Source organism: Drosophila elegans, unplaced genomic scaffold (genome assembly GCF_018152505.1).
Source record: "Drosophila elegans isolate 14027-0461.03 unplaced genomic scaffold, ASM1815250v1 contig_476, whole genome shotgun sequence".
NCBI classification, from domain to species: domain Eukaryota; kingdom Metazoa; phylum Arthropoda; class Insecta; order Diptera; family Drosophilidae; genus Drosophila; species Drosophila elegans.
Genome location: NW_024545863.1, coordinates 13672639 through 13684818, shown reverse-complemented (window position 1 = coordinate 13684818; position 12180 = coordinate 13672639). Strand labels below are relative to the sequence as shown.

Here is a 12180-nt window from a genome sequence, read left to right as displayed (position 1 = left end):
TGGACTGCTTTACACTGCTTGATATATCGCGGTCGCTTTGTTTATATAGAACACTTTGACGGCAATAATCTACAACGCCCGGGTAGCTCAGTCGGTAGAGCATTGGACTTTTAATCCAAGGGTCCAGGGTTCAAGTCCCTGCTCGGGCGAACCACTTTTTTTTCTCTCTCGACTGTTTCTTTTGGAGTTGTAAAATATTATATTCAAATAAGATCAACTCTATGCAGCACTCTGTAATTTTTCAGTTCTAACAAGTCGTGCATAGCAGAAAAACGAAACTTGAAGAGAAATCGTACAGCAGCCAGGCATCTAATTGAACCCTCATGAAATTAGCACCTCTTATTTGTATTTCCATTTACTGCCACTGTCGACATCGTGGATATACCCAAATTGTGTGCTCTGCAACGTTTTCTCTGCTTCACTGTTATGTGTCTGTAAGGGTTTGATAGAGATTGTGTGAGTGCTATGTTTGCTAGACTCCGGCGGTAAAACGAAGAGCCTGGCGTTTATTGCTGGTCGTCTTTGAGGCACACAGACAAAATATAAAAAATGTTTTCAGTAAACCAGATTTTTATAATTTAAACACATTGAAAGATATAGTTTTCATTTCAGGAGAGATCTATTGATATACGAATTACTATCGAACTAGACCACTATTGATTTAATAAAGTTTTCATATGGTAAATTATAAATACAAACTTTATAAGCATTTGCTGTGATTTTTTTCAGTGCGACTGGATACGCTCAAGAATTTTTGACACACTTTCCTACCCCGCCGAAGACACAGAAGACGGGTACATATAGTGTGTACCGATACCAAATCGTGGCGGCTCTGGTCGATTTAGCATCGGACTTGGATGCTGGCTGTTTGTTGCCCTACCGCCGCCTGCCAAGTGAACTAGAAAACGAATGCGTTTAATTAGCATTCATTACGACGAATCATCAAATTGCCCCACCGCTCACGATGCAACAATAAAAGCAGGGACGAACGGCCCGAGAGGAGAAAACGTTTGGTGTACCTGCTAATCTACAAAATAAACGCAAATATTTAGATGATAAACCAAAGTCAAGATACGTTTTCAAAACTGTTCCATGACGTTGGATGATACGCTAGGGAGAAATTCCTTCAAGGCTGCGACCATTAGCAACATCTTACCTGTTGTTGGGCCAAAACTCTGCTTCGTTTCAGGTAGCCATCGTATAAAAAAGGAAAACCGAAGGGAAATATGGGCCATAAATTAAAAATGGCAAACAGAATGGGACAATGGATTTCCCTCGTTAGGGGAAATATTTTTGTTCGGTCGTTTATGACAGATTCCCAAAACAGAAATGGCGAATGTCAAAATATTCTTAAGTTTTTTAGGATTGCATCTGCCTAACGATGTTGCGAGGAATTACGATTTTAAGTAAGAATAAATTCTGAGATCGGTCAATCGTCCAAACTGAAGAGATACAGATTTTTTTACTTAAAAATATTGATTTCGTCGTTTGTTGTTTTTAATCATTGCTTTGAATTTTAATCGGCCCAAAAGAAGATACATTTTTTCTCACAGATTACTCCCCATTCAAAAGAAGCTAATAGATATGTTGCCTTTTATCAGCTTTGATAAGAGAGTTGGCAAATAATTACACTTAATGGTGTCCCCTTCGATGGCTAACTGTGTAATTATCAATGCAACAAATTTAAATTTAACGAGCGCATCAACACCAGACTCCGCCCACAGCCCCTAGTCCCAGCCTCGATGAATGGGGTCCTTCAGGACCTCTCGAGGACCTCAAGTCTCCCCAGCACGAAGGTTTTTCTCGGCAAAGCGACGCTCTGATTAATGAGGCTTTAAATATCCCACTTTGATTTCATTCTGAAAACACGCGGAGCGTTCACATCGCCGTCTTCCGACAAAGAAGTTTCATTGACTCTCAGCTCGTTGGAGAAAACGAAAGGGGGAGTCACACAGACTTGTATACACACATATACGAAAAGGGGAGCTGTGCTGGCCTCGTAAATTGCCGAGTGTGCTGAGGTCCTCCTACGCACACACGCGAAAATCTATTGGACAATTGAGCACTTCTGGAAACAGAGTCCACAAATGTCTACAAATGAAATGAGCTGGATTTGTTCAAACTCTACAAGCACAAACACACGTTGTTGTGCCCTGGAAAACTTAGAGCAGGAGTTGCTACACTTGGCGAAACAGTCCAGGAGGAGAAGGAACTGTTCTCCCAATAAATGTTCTGTAAAGTGGGAAGAATAAGTTTAGGTTTGTAAGAAATATCTCTGATGTTGTTTTCTTGAGGCAAGCTCCTGTTAAGCACAACTAAAAGAGTTAAAAATTCATAATGTAGCCCTCTAATTAAATTGGCTTCTTAAATTTGTTGGTTTTTATTTTTGATTTTGGCTTTCAATTTTATGTACATATTGTAACAGGAACTTTCTGTACTTAAAAAAAAAAAAGACTACCATTATTAATTACGTTAAATTTGTTTTCACAAAAGAAGATTGCTTTTGTTTTATTGATTTTAAGCACGTAAATATTTAATTAAAATCTCATTAAAATTATGAAGGAACTTAAAAGCAAAAAAAGCTATTAAAACATTTGCAATACTATATATACTATGGACGAAAACAAACATTTTCTATTAAAGTAAAATTTAAACAGATAAGCATAATTGTATTAATATGCACAATAAAATGATTCATAGCAGAAAATCAAATAAAGAATTATGTAATCATATTAACTGCCTTGCCAAATATGAAAATATACGCTCAATTTTATCTGTGTCATTATACCGTATCTAATGAGTAGGAGTACGAATAATGAAATAAGTAAACAACTAAATTCCAGAGGATGGAGTAGGGGCTATTTTTCTTTAAGTGTAATAGAACGGCTCTCTTCTGCAGCCTGGCTCTCTTCGCGAGCTCTCCACACGACGTCCCTGCCCCGATTCTCTCCCTGGAGTTTCGTGCTTGGGCTTGGGCCACACACAACCCAGATCCAGACCCAGATCCAGAAGCAGAGCCAGATCTCGGGGAGGGTAGCGGGGAGCGGGAAGCGGGAAGCGGAGGGAGAGCGGGCCGGGCATTATGGCTGTTATCAACTTGGCAAAAAACACCGCTTACCGCTCGGCGGACGTCGACTGCGCTGAAATGGTGAGCTGAGCTCACTTCAGTTTCAGTTTGAAATTTGACGCCGAGCGCGGCGGAACGTGAGCGTTCTGCTCACGGCAAAGGCGGCCATCGTCCGCCGCTGCTTCTGCTGGCGTCGCTGCAGCAGAGGCGGACAGAGCAGCCATTATCCTGCAGGATGCTGCGACCTGATCCCTGGGCCGTGCCATGCAATTAATATGGCTGCGAATAAACGAATAAATAACTGGTCGATTAGTACGAAAACAGATTAAAAAAACTCGGTGCCAAAGTGTTCGAAATGTAAAGGAATTTTAATCCTGAAATGTTATTAAAAATACAACTTTAAAAACGTTTAGTTAAAATGGATTTAAGGCTGCACCCTCCAGCGTATTCGAAACAGGTACGTTCTAAAGTTCGAAAATTCATACAAAAGTAGAATTGCTAAAAGAAAATATGCTGAGCAAAAGTCACCAGATAGTTGTACGCATGTGCATTAAGAGGGGGCAGAGTGGGCGGTCTGGCGGTCTGGTGGTCTGGTGGTCTGCGGGTGGCAGTGGCACAGTCAATTGCCATTTCCAAAGCCTGCGCCTGTCCTCGTTTCGACTCGTCGTCGCCTCTGTATAAGTGTATCTGTGTGCTCCGTTTCGAGCGTGTAGTGGTGTCGCGAGCGCCCGGAAATGTGCTCCTTTCATCCACTTTTCATTTGCGCAGAGCACAACCCCCTCTCACCCTTGCAATTCCAAAAGTCGGGCGCAAAAAAAAAAATAGAAAAAACCCGAAACCGAATTTCAACCTCGTTGTCGCGCTATCAGCAGCAGCAGCAGCAACAACAACCCCCAGTTAACCCAACCCCCTTTTCCCTTTTCCCGCTTACCAATTTTCCCCGCTTCGGGTGGAAAACACTTGTCCCGCCATTTAGTGCATGGGTTAAGTAGTATACCGAAATATTAGTGCTGTGCCGAAGAAAGCGGCGACAGCTGCTGCAGGCCACCCACCCAGGCACACCCACCCACCCATAATCCCGCTATGGAATCAGGGTTGAGGGGGAGGCTGGGGCCAAGAAGATGATTATCGGCTCCAGATACGCCAAGTGGCAAAGTGTTAAGCCTCAGGCTGAGAACGGGATGGTGAAGGTGGCGGTGGCGATGGTGACCCAACCCCTAGTTTTCCTGCGGCGGCTGCAGTTAATGTACATAGCAGGCTGCAAGCTGCTACATTAAACGCACTGGAAAAAAATTCATGTACACTTATGACTCCAAAAATATAGCTTAGGATTTTTTAAAGTAAATTTTCGCTACCTTCAATTTAATTTGCAGATTTTATTATTCATCTTAAAGTAATCAAATAGAAAAATAGACTTACTCAATCGGATTTGTAATTACTTTTTTACTTGCTTTTTAATCTTTGTTAATGAGTGACACTTCAAATGTTTAGGGAAAGCAATAAGCTTTTAAAATCTTAAATTAAACATAATTATTTTAATTCAACTATGTCTGGTTTCTAAGACTTCACTAAAAGCTGCTTATAGATTAATTGGGGTGTCCGAAAATCTCAATGCATTTTACAAATAAAAAAATATAATTTTTTAAACAACGACATTTTGTCTAAACTTTAAGTGTTTTGTTTTCCTATCTGATTTCTGATAGGGGATAATCAAGATGACCAGGCACTTTTTTCTGTGTCAATGCATTTACCCCTAAAAACACAGTGCTTCTGTGCAAATTTTGCGTGGGGCTGCGCGTAAGGTGCGTGTCATCCGATTTGTGGCCAGGGATGCGCAGCTTTCGCTTCGGGAATCCCCCTCCAACAATCTCGCCCTTCGGATGAGGTCGAAGCGTTAGAGAAAGCAGCTGCACTCAAAACTAAATCGTTTTTTGGACTGTTTTCCGTTTTTACCAATTGTTTCTTTGCTCATTTAATATGCAAATGGTTCGAACTAAAACCGGCAACTGACTAATAACCAAATGAGCAGGTGACGGCTAACAAAACTGGCTAGGCTACAGGCTTTATAGGAAAAGCAAAGTAAATAAGAGTTTATGGCTATTTTATGCATTCGCTGACGTCGGCTATTGGAACCATGGCCTGTCGGCCAGCGGCTTTTTGTGGCTTTTGACAAATTCGGAGACGAGACCTGTTCGTCTCACAGTTGGCTGATATCTTTATGAAGGTGCTGTGCCACATTGTTTTCGTTTGTTTTTCGGTTGGATTCAGGTCAAAGCCTGAATCTGAATCATAAATTCGCCTGGGCTGTTGTATAATTATTCAGCTTGTCCACATGGCCCACAAAATGCATGCAATGTTGGCTCAAATTCCGCTGGGCAATTAAAACCTTTTACAAGGGACCTAAGCTGGGAAATGTTTGGTTTAGAGGGTGTGCCTGAGATTAGATATGAATTTCTAAAAGTTTGCATTGGGAATGTGCCGCTCATAAATATGAATGACGGAGCGGAGAAAAGTGTTAAACGTTTCCAGATTCAAATCTGTTGACTGTTAGCGAGAAGTCTGTTTCACAGTCCACAGTTTTGTGTCAATGGGTCACCAAACAATTGAGGCTAAGTTGCATAAGTGCATATATGCAAAAAAGACAGCCAGAAAAATAACCAACGCGTTTGCTCTGACGGATTTATTATTTTTTTATGGTCTATTCAAATCTATTGAATTTTGAATATATTTATTGAAGGCACAACGCCTTCTAATTTATTTCACAAAAATCCCACAATAAAAATAGCAAACAAACAGACCTAAAATTAAATCTTTGAAATTAATGATGCCAAAACCGGAAATATTTTAATTGCTTACAACCTGAATTCTCACGTCAGATCTAGCCAGCATGAGCTGCACAAATTATTGAAGCCCTAGCCCACAATATTTGGAACCCCAAAATTCCCCGGAGAAATAACCTCAGAGCCGACCTTGCCACATGCTACATTTTTTATGAACATATTTCCTTATCGAATTTCTGATATTAACATACCCTTAGTACTCCATCTCTAACATCCCGTTCAACCCCAAGAGTACGTATAACCAAACACAAATGAGCTGGGAACTTCTTCCACTGAAATTGGGGTAACTGCAGTATGACATATTTATTGGAATTTCATGCAAATTTTGAAACAATCAGCCAGTCGGGAGAATGCAGCTGGCCTGGGAACTTGCACTTTATGAAGTGCACAGTGAACTCAACCCGAAAATATCAGTGCCGAGCTAACTTGGCTATTTACTTTTCTATTGATTTGATACACAACCAGCGAACATATTTCGAGAACATCAGAGTCAATCAAATTTTACTTACATTTAAATCGTTTCTTGTTAATAATATTTCCTTAAAATGTTGTTTATTAAATCCCATTTTTGTTTTGGTATATTAAAATAGTTTACTTTTTAAGGCCGAACTTTTGTAACTGCTTAAAGAAGCATACAAACTTTGTGTAGTAATTTTGCGTAAATAAGATATTATTAGCCAACATGTGTGATGCAGTTCTTGGTTTGCAAACACTCTAACCCACTGTTCCCTACGCCTTAAACGCCACCTGGGAGCGAATTTCTGTTACCCGCGCATTTTCATTATGCCCAGTGAAAAGATAAATTAAGACACTAAAAATAAATAAAATGCAAAAGGAAGGCGCGTATTTTTGTAAACAACAAACAGACACCGACAATATCGAGTAGAATAAAACGAAGACGCAGACCGGTATGCGAACCCCATGCGATGGATATGGGGTAAAGGTACCGATACCGATACCTATACCTTTACCGATACCTATACCTATACAGATTCGGATACAGATGTGCAGATACAAAATGCCGCAAAGCTGGGCAGGTTCAAAATAAATGCAAAAAAAAAAAAACAAAAAACGCGAACCGCGAACCGTTTTCGGAATTTCTTTCTGAGTTCTCTCTTCTCATTTCTACCTGCCTCTCGATTTTCGCGGCGAATGGCAGGAAGGTGAAGTAGCAACAATAATATTATTCAGTAAACTGAAACAACCTTGGCCTCCGAAGCTCGGCGCTCGATGCAAACAACTCAACATGGCAGTGGGGCTACAGTGGGCCAACAGTGATTGAATAGTGACGCGCGAGCCCAATGCACAGTGACACTTGGCACCGACGACGGCCAAGGTAAATGATCTGTCACCTCCCCACGCCCCACATCATCTCTCCACAGACAGGGCACTTTGATTTATGTGCGAAGTTGTCTTCATGTGCTAAAAGCAACATTGCAAAAATTTAGCCAGTCATTGCCCCTTTGTTGCCGCCGTATCTGTTGCTGGTCGGTCTATGGTTTATGGGTCTGACCAGGGAATAGGTTAGCGTATGGCAAGGGGGAGATACACTGAAGAAAATACGGACTCTTTTCCTTAAAGGAAAAAATAATTAAAAACTGAGAAGAAAATGCTTGATTGTTTATTTCATGTTTGCCCTTATTGGTTACTGCAGCAATTTGATTAGATCACCACATTACCTAAAAATATATAAGATGTAAGACTTTAAAATTGCATTCACAAATATTGATATTTATTATTTTATTTATTTGGAGTTCGCAAAACTAAAACAAAATGCATTTCTAGTTAATAAAATTGTATTAAAATTAATACACTGTAGACTAAATTAGAAAATTATAGGTGGTAATAATAATAATTTCCTAATTATGAGATAAATAATTTTGTTCTGTGTACAGGTGACTGGGGAAGATACGCATTCTTTACTCGCCTATTGTACGCTTTTCGCAGTACTTCCGGAGGGGATTGCTCTTCGGCTTTCTCTTTGAATCTTCCTACTGTTATTGCATCTGAGGGCAAAATGTAGTCGCCTGATGAGTTAGAAATTTCAACACAATAGAACACATTGATTGAGTGATTCATGTGGCTTACAAAACTGAGTTATTAGGTAAGCTGAAACTAATTAATGGACTTCCAAAGCTTGCGGCTCGATTGAAAATCGCTTCTGGATGGCTATCGGCGAACAAAAATAGCAAAAGTATTTCCAAAGGCAGCCAAAATAATATCTGACACGCTCGTACATCATACTTATCAAAACACAGATATGGGCACAGATATCGGGGGAATACTTTGTAAATTAATTAATCAATGTTTGAAGGTAACAATGAAAAGACAATTAAATAAGTATGTCGAATTAAAGATAAATTTTGATCAAAAATATTAAAGTCATAATTAAAGTTATTTGCGGGACTGAAATATTTCAAACTATCTTGGATAATAGTACAAATAAAATCAAACTATTTAAATAATATGACCAAAACAAGAATTATTGGGCATTGAACTTTGTTTGTAAAGGAATACACACAGTTTATTGATAAACCATAAAAATTTGGCTTAGAAAATATAGTTAAAGTTGTTTGTTATGCGAAGTCAACTTTCTAATAACAGTCAATGAATAAACAGGCGGTAAATATGAGGCTTAAATATAAATTTAGAGCATATTAAAATTCAATGTGCTGATTTGTCTTAGCGAGGAACTCACTAAATTAAGTACGACTACGCATAATTTGAGTGACTAGCTTGTCTAAAAATATAGTTTTTAATACTTTTCTATGACTTCACTATCATTAGCATCTCGGCATGACTGTACACAATGCGCGTGAATTGTAGTTTCGTTAACTAAAAACGCTGCCAAACTCACAATCCATCGCTCATTTGGGCGCAACAAATTAACGACAGATCTATTATTTCCATAATATATTTAATGCTGCCAAATATTTGCACTGCATTAGCGAGCTTCGGCTTGGGAGGCCGTCGAGCATGTATATTTCCTGACAATTTCGCCTTAAGTGTGAGCCACTGACCACGTGAAATCAATTAGCATTTCTGATTCGGGGGTGTTGTTGGGGTGATGTAATGTGTGTTTTTGCGAATTTCGATTTGGCAAGACGGCGCTAATTTGGCCAAGGTGCTGAAATATGGAGCACTCTGGCTTCCCTGGCTTCAGCCGGACGATCAGTTAATTAAACGCGACTTCGGCCCAGCTGCCTTTTGGCTGCCTGGTCCTTCACCCCGATTCGGTCTCTCTCCTGAAAGTCCTTGCTACCCCTTGTGGATTGTGTGTACACATTTGGAGAGCTCTCTGTCTCTCCCTCTCTCCGTATCTTCCTCTCTCCCTCTCTTTGTCTGTTTTTAAGGCAGGGTAAGGTCCTGAGCAGCCATGTTGAGGCTGCAAAAAGGACAACAAGGGCTGCAGACAAAGAGGCACCGCAGGCAGACAGAGAGAGAGAGAGAGAGAGAGAGAATAGGACAGGGAGTTTTAGAGGGTGTGCAAAGTCAAACGATTCGTCCTCCTTCCTTTGTTTACGCAAGATTTGTTGCCATTAAGGCCCTAATCCGGGGGATTTCTAGGCTAACCCGTCGGCACCGAAAAGGTTTTTGACTTTGCCAGCTTAGTACTGTCTAAGCCTGCCGTTTAGTGCTAATGAATACTGCCAAAAAGTCATTAATTAATTGAAATTTCATTACAGGACACACGAACTATGTCGGAGCATCTGCCACATCGGAACCCCCCTCCCCCCACCCCCTCTCCGGGCATTACTCAGCAGTCTTAGCAGGGCTTAGTGATGAATCATCGCCACCATCGTTACCGATTCACCGATTCACCGATTCGGAGCAGGGACACCAAGAAGGCTTAAACTGGCGCCCAACTTCCACCGGCGACGGCGATCCAGGTCGGGAGCTTAGCGGGGCGACTCGCTGATTGATTTCAGTGCAAACAGAGGGACCCGCACTTAGATCTATCATTCATTAAATGTGCTTCTTGTCTATCCAATTTCCAGGCCTCGCACCTATTTTATCGACGCGAAGAAAGTGCCGTAATCCGCCGGCAATCAATTAGATACAAGCGCACTAAGCACTCCCAAAGACATCGCAGCCGTATCTTATCTTATCGCCGCTTCTTCCGATAAGGTCGGGCATTACTTTCCGTCCTCTGTTTTTTTTTTTTTTCGGACTACTGCCTAATCTCGGGGCACTCGCTGAGGTCTTGGCTTCAGTTGGTTTCCAGAGGCGAGGGCGAAGACATCACGGAGCTGGCTACTCCGGCGGCAAGGCGTTCGTGACTTTCGGGCGAGGAATACGGACACGGACACGGACACGGACACGGAGACCTCGCGAATGCCTCCATTTAATTGGCAGGCCATGGCGAGCTTTGTAATCACATTTATAGGTCATTTCATAATTTTCAAGAGGAATAAAGGAAACGGTTGTATAGTGGCCAGCCATCGTCGCATCACGTGTGGCACGATAAATATAATTTACCCGAGGCGCATGTAATTGCCGCGCTGCCCAAATTACCCCGCCCTGTACATACACATGGTATATGTTTATTAACATTTTCACTTTTTTGCAGCCGTGATTGCTCACCTCAGTTCATTTCGCCGCTGCGACTGCTCCCCTTCAGTTTGCTCCACGTCTACCCTGTAGATCCGAATTTGTTTTACATTAGCTTTAAGGACAAATTCGGTTCTAGAGAGGTTTGTGTGGTTCAATATCCAGCGAAATAGCATGATTTCAAATGAAGCCGAAATCAAGTGACAAAGTGAATTTCAAAATTGATTTAATAAGTGAATATTCCTCAAAACAATTAGTTGTATGTGTTTACCAACGAATAAGTGGTTAAGATTAAGTTAAGTTACTTATGTATGTAAATTACGATAGACTTCTACGAGATTGTGAAATGAAGACCAGAAAATTTGAAAATAACAATATGAAATGAAAATGTAACCACCAACTACAATAACAATTTAATAATTCGTTTAATTCCATTATGACTCACTTCAAACAAATAACACTAATTACTGTTGCCAAGTAATAATATTCCATAGCTTACCATAAAATCCATGATAATAAATTGCTGTCTTGACACAATTTTTTGGCTTACTATAATAGATAAGAGTACCGCGTATTAAAGTTTCACTTTTCAATGCCAATGATTCAGAGACGAAGGAGTTTAAAAATTGTACTGCTCTTGTTGACACCACACAAGCTTAAATATAACACATTAAATATAAAACAGGAACTATTTATTAATAAAGCGTGGATGACTGATCGAATTTTCTGGCAACAAAAAAAAATATTTTCATGTTAAACTTTTTTATCATATCTACCTTATCGTATTTTTGCTTACTAATGTTGCGTTAAAATACAAATCTTGTAACAAACACTGTATAAATTCATAAGAATATTAAATAAATATATATATACAGCTTAAGAACATACTTTAATGAAAAAGTAAACGTGTCAATGAAAAAAAATGTTAAATTTAATACTTTTGTATCACTTTCAAAAGGATAAAATATCACAGCGGTGTAAATAAAGATTAAGATAAATGAAGTGGACTTAAATTATTTAATGCTGGTGTAAACGTTTCAGTGTTTGCCAAAAATAATTTGAAATTATTTTCAATAATATGAAAATACTTATAAGTATTAAATAATTTAAAGTGGTCTAAAACTGTTATTAAATATAAATAAAAACTTTAATGTTGTGTTAAATAAATTTCAGCTGCATGTTTGTATTTTGTGGAATCCTAATGATAAATAATATTCTTATCACCATCCCACCACCCAGCAATGTTCTCTTCGTACAATTGAATTAAGCACCGCATTTAAAATTTCTTGGTACCGGACATGGGACACTTTGATGTTATTGCTGAATTCTTTTGGTTTCATTTATATTCCTGCCGACTTCAATTTATTCGATGTGTTGCATGAAATTTACATTCTCACAATTTTGCATACAAATTGCCATTTCAATTTCGCCGAGGGTGTGAGGGCGGTTCCAGGGTGTGTGGGATATCTGTATGTTCGCCCCAGCTAGACATTTGGGTCAAGTCGATTGTGTTGAGTCGATTTGTGGTCGTGTTCGTGTGCGGAGGATTGGCGAAGTTTGCAGTTTTGCAAAAATGGCCATGCACTTTGCCCAATTTGCATAGGACGCCACTTGAATAACATCCGTCGCCCATTAAGTCCGGATACCTTTTTGTTTCCGGGAGAAATTCTATCCGTGTTACAGAGCACATCCATTCGCAACTCTTTCAAAAGATTCCTTGAA

The 12180-nt window shown here is 39.9% G+C and overlaps 1 long non-coding RNA gene and 1 other non-coding gene across 2 annotated transcripts; both read left to right on the top strand.

The window, feature by feature from the left end:
* The first annotated feature begins 76 nt into the window (after positions 1 to 76).
* Trnak-uuu lies at positions 77 to 149 on the top strand. Its single transcript has one exon. It is a non-coding gene; the product is annotated as a tRNA-Lys (tRNA).
* Positions 150 to 3171: 3022 nt separating this feature from the next.
* On the top strand, positions 3172 to 11503 carry LOC108148384. The gene is made up of 3 exons (XR_001774555.2): positions 3172 to 3524; positions 9594 to 9797; positions 9906 to 11503. It is a non-coding gene; the product is annotated as an uncharacterized LOC108148384 (long non-coding RNA).
* Positions 11504 to 12180: the final 677 nt, after the last annotated feature.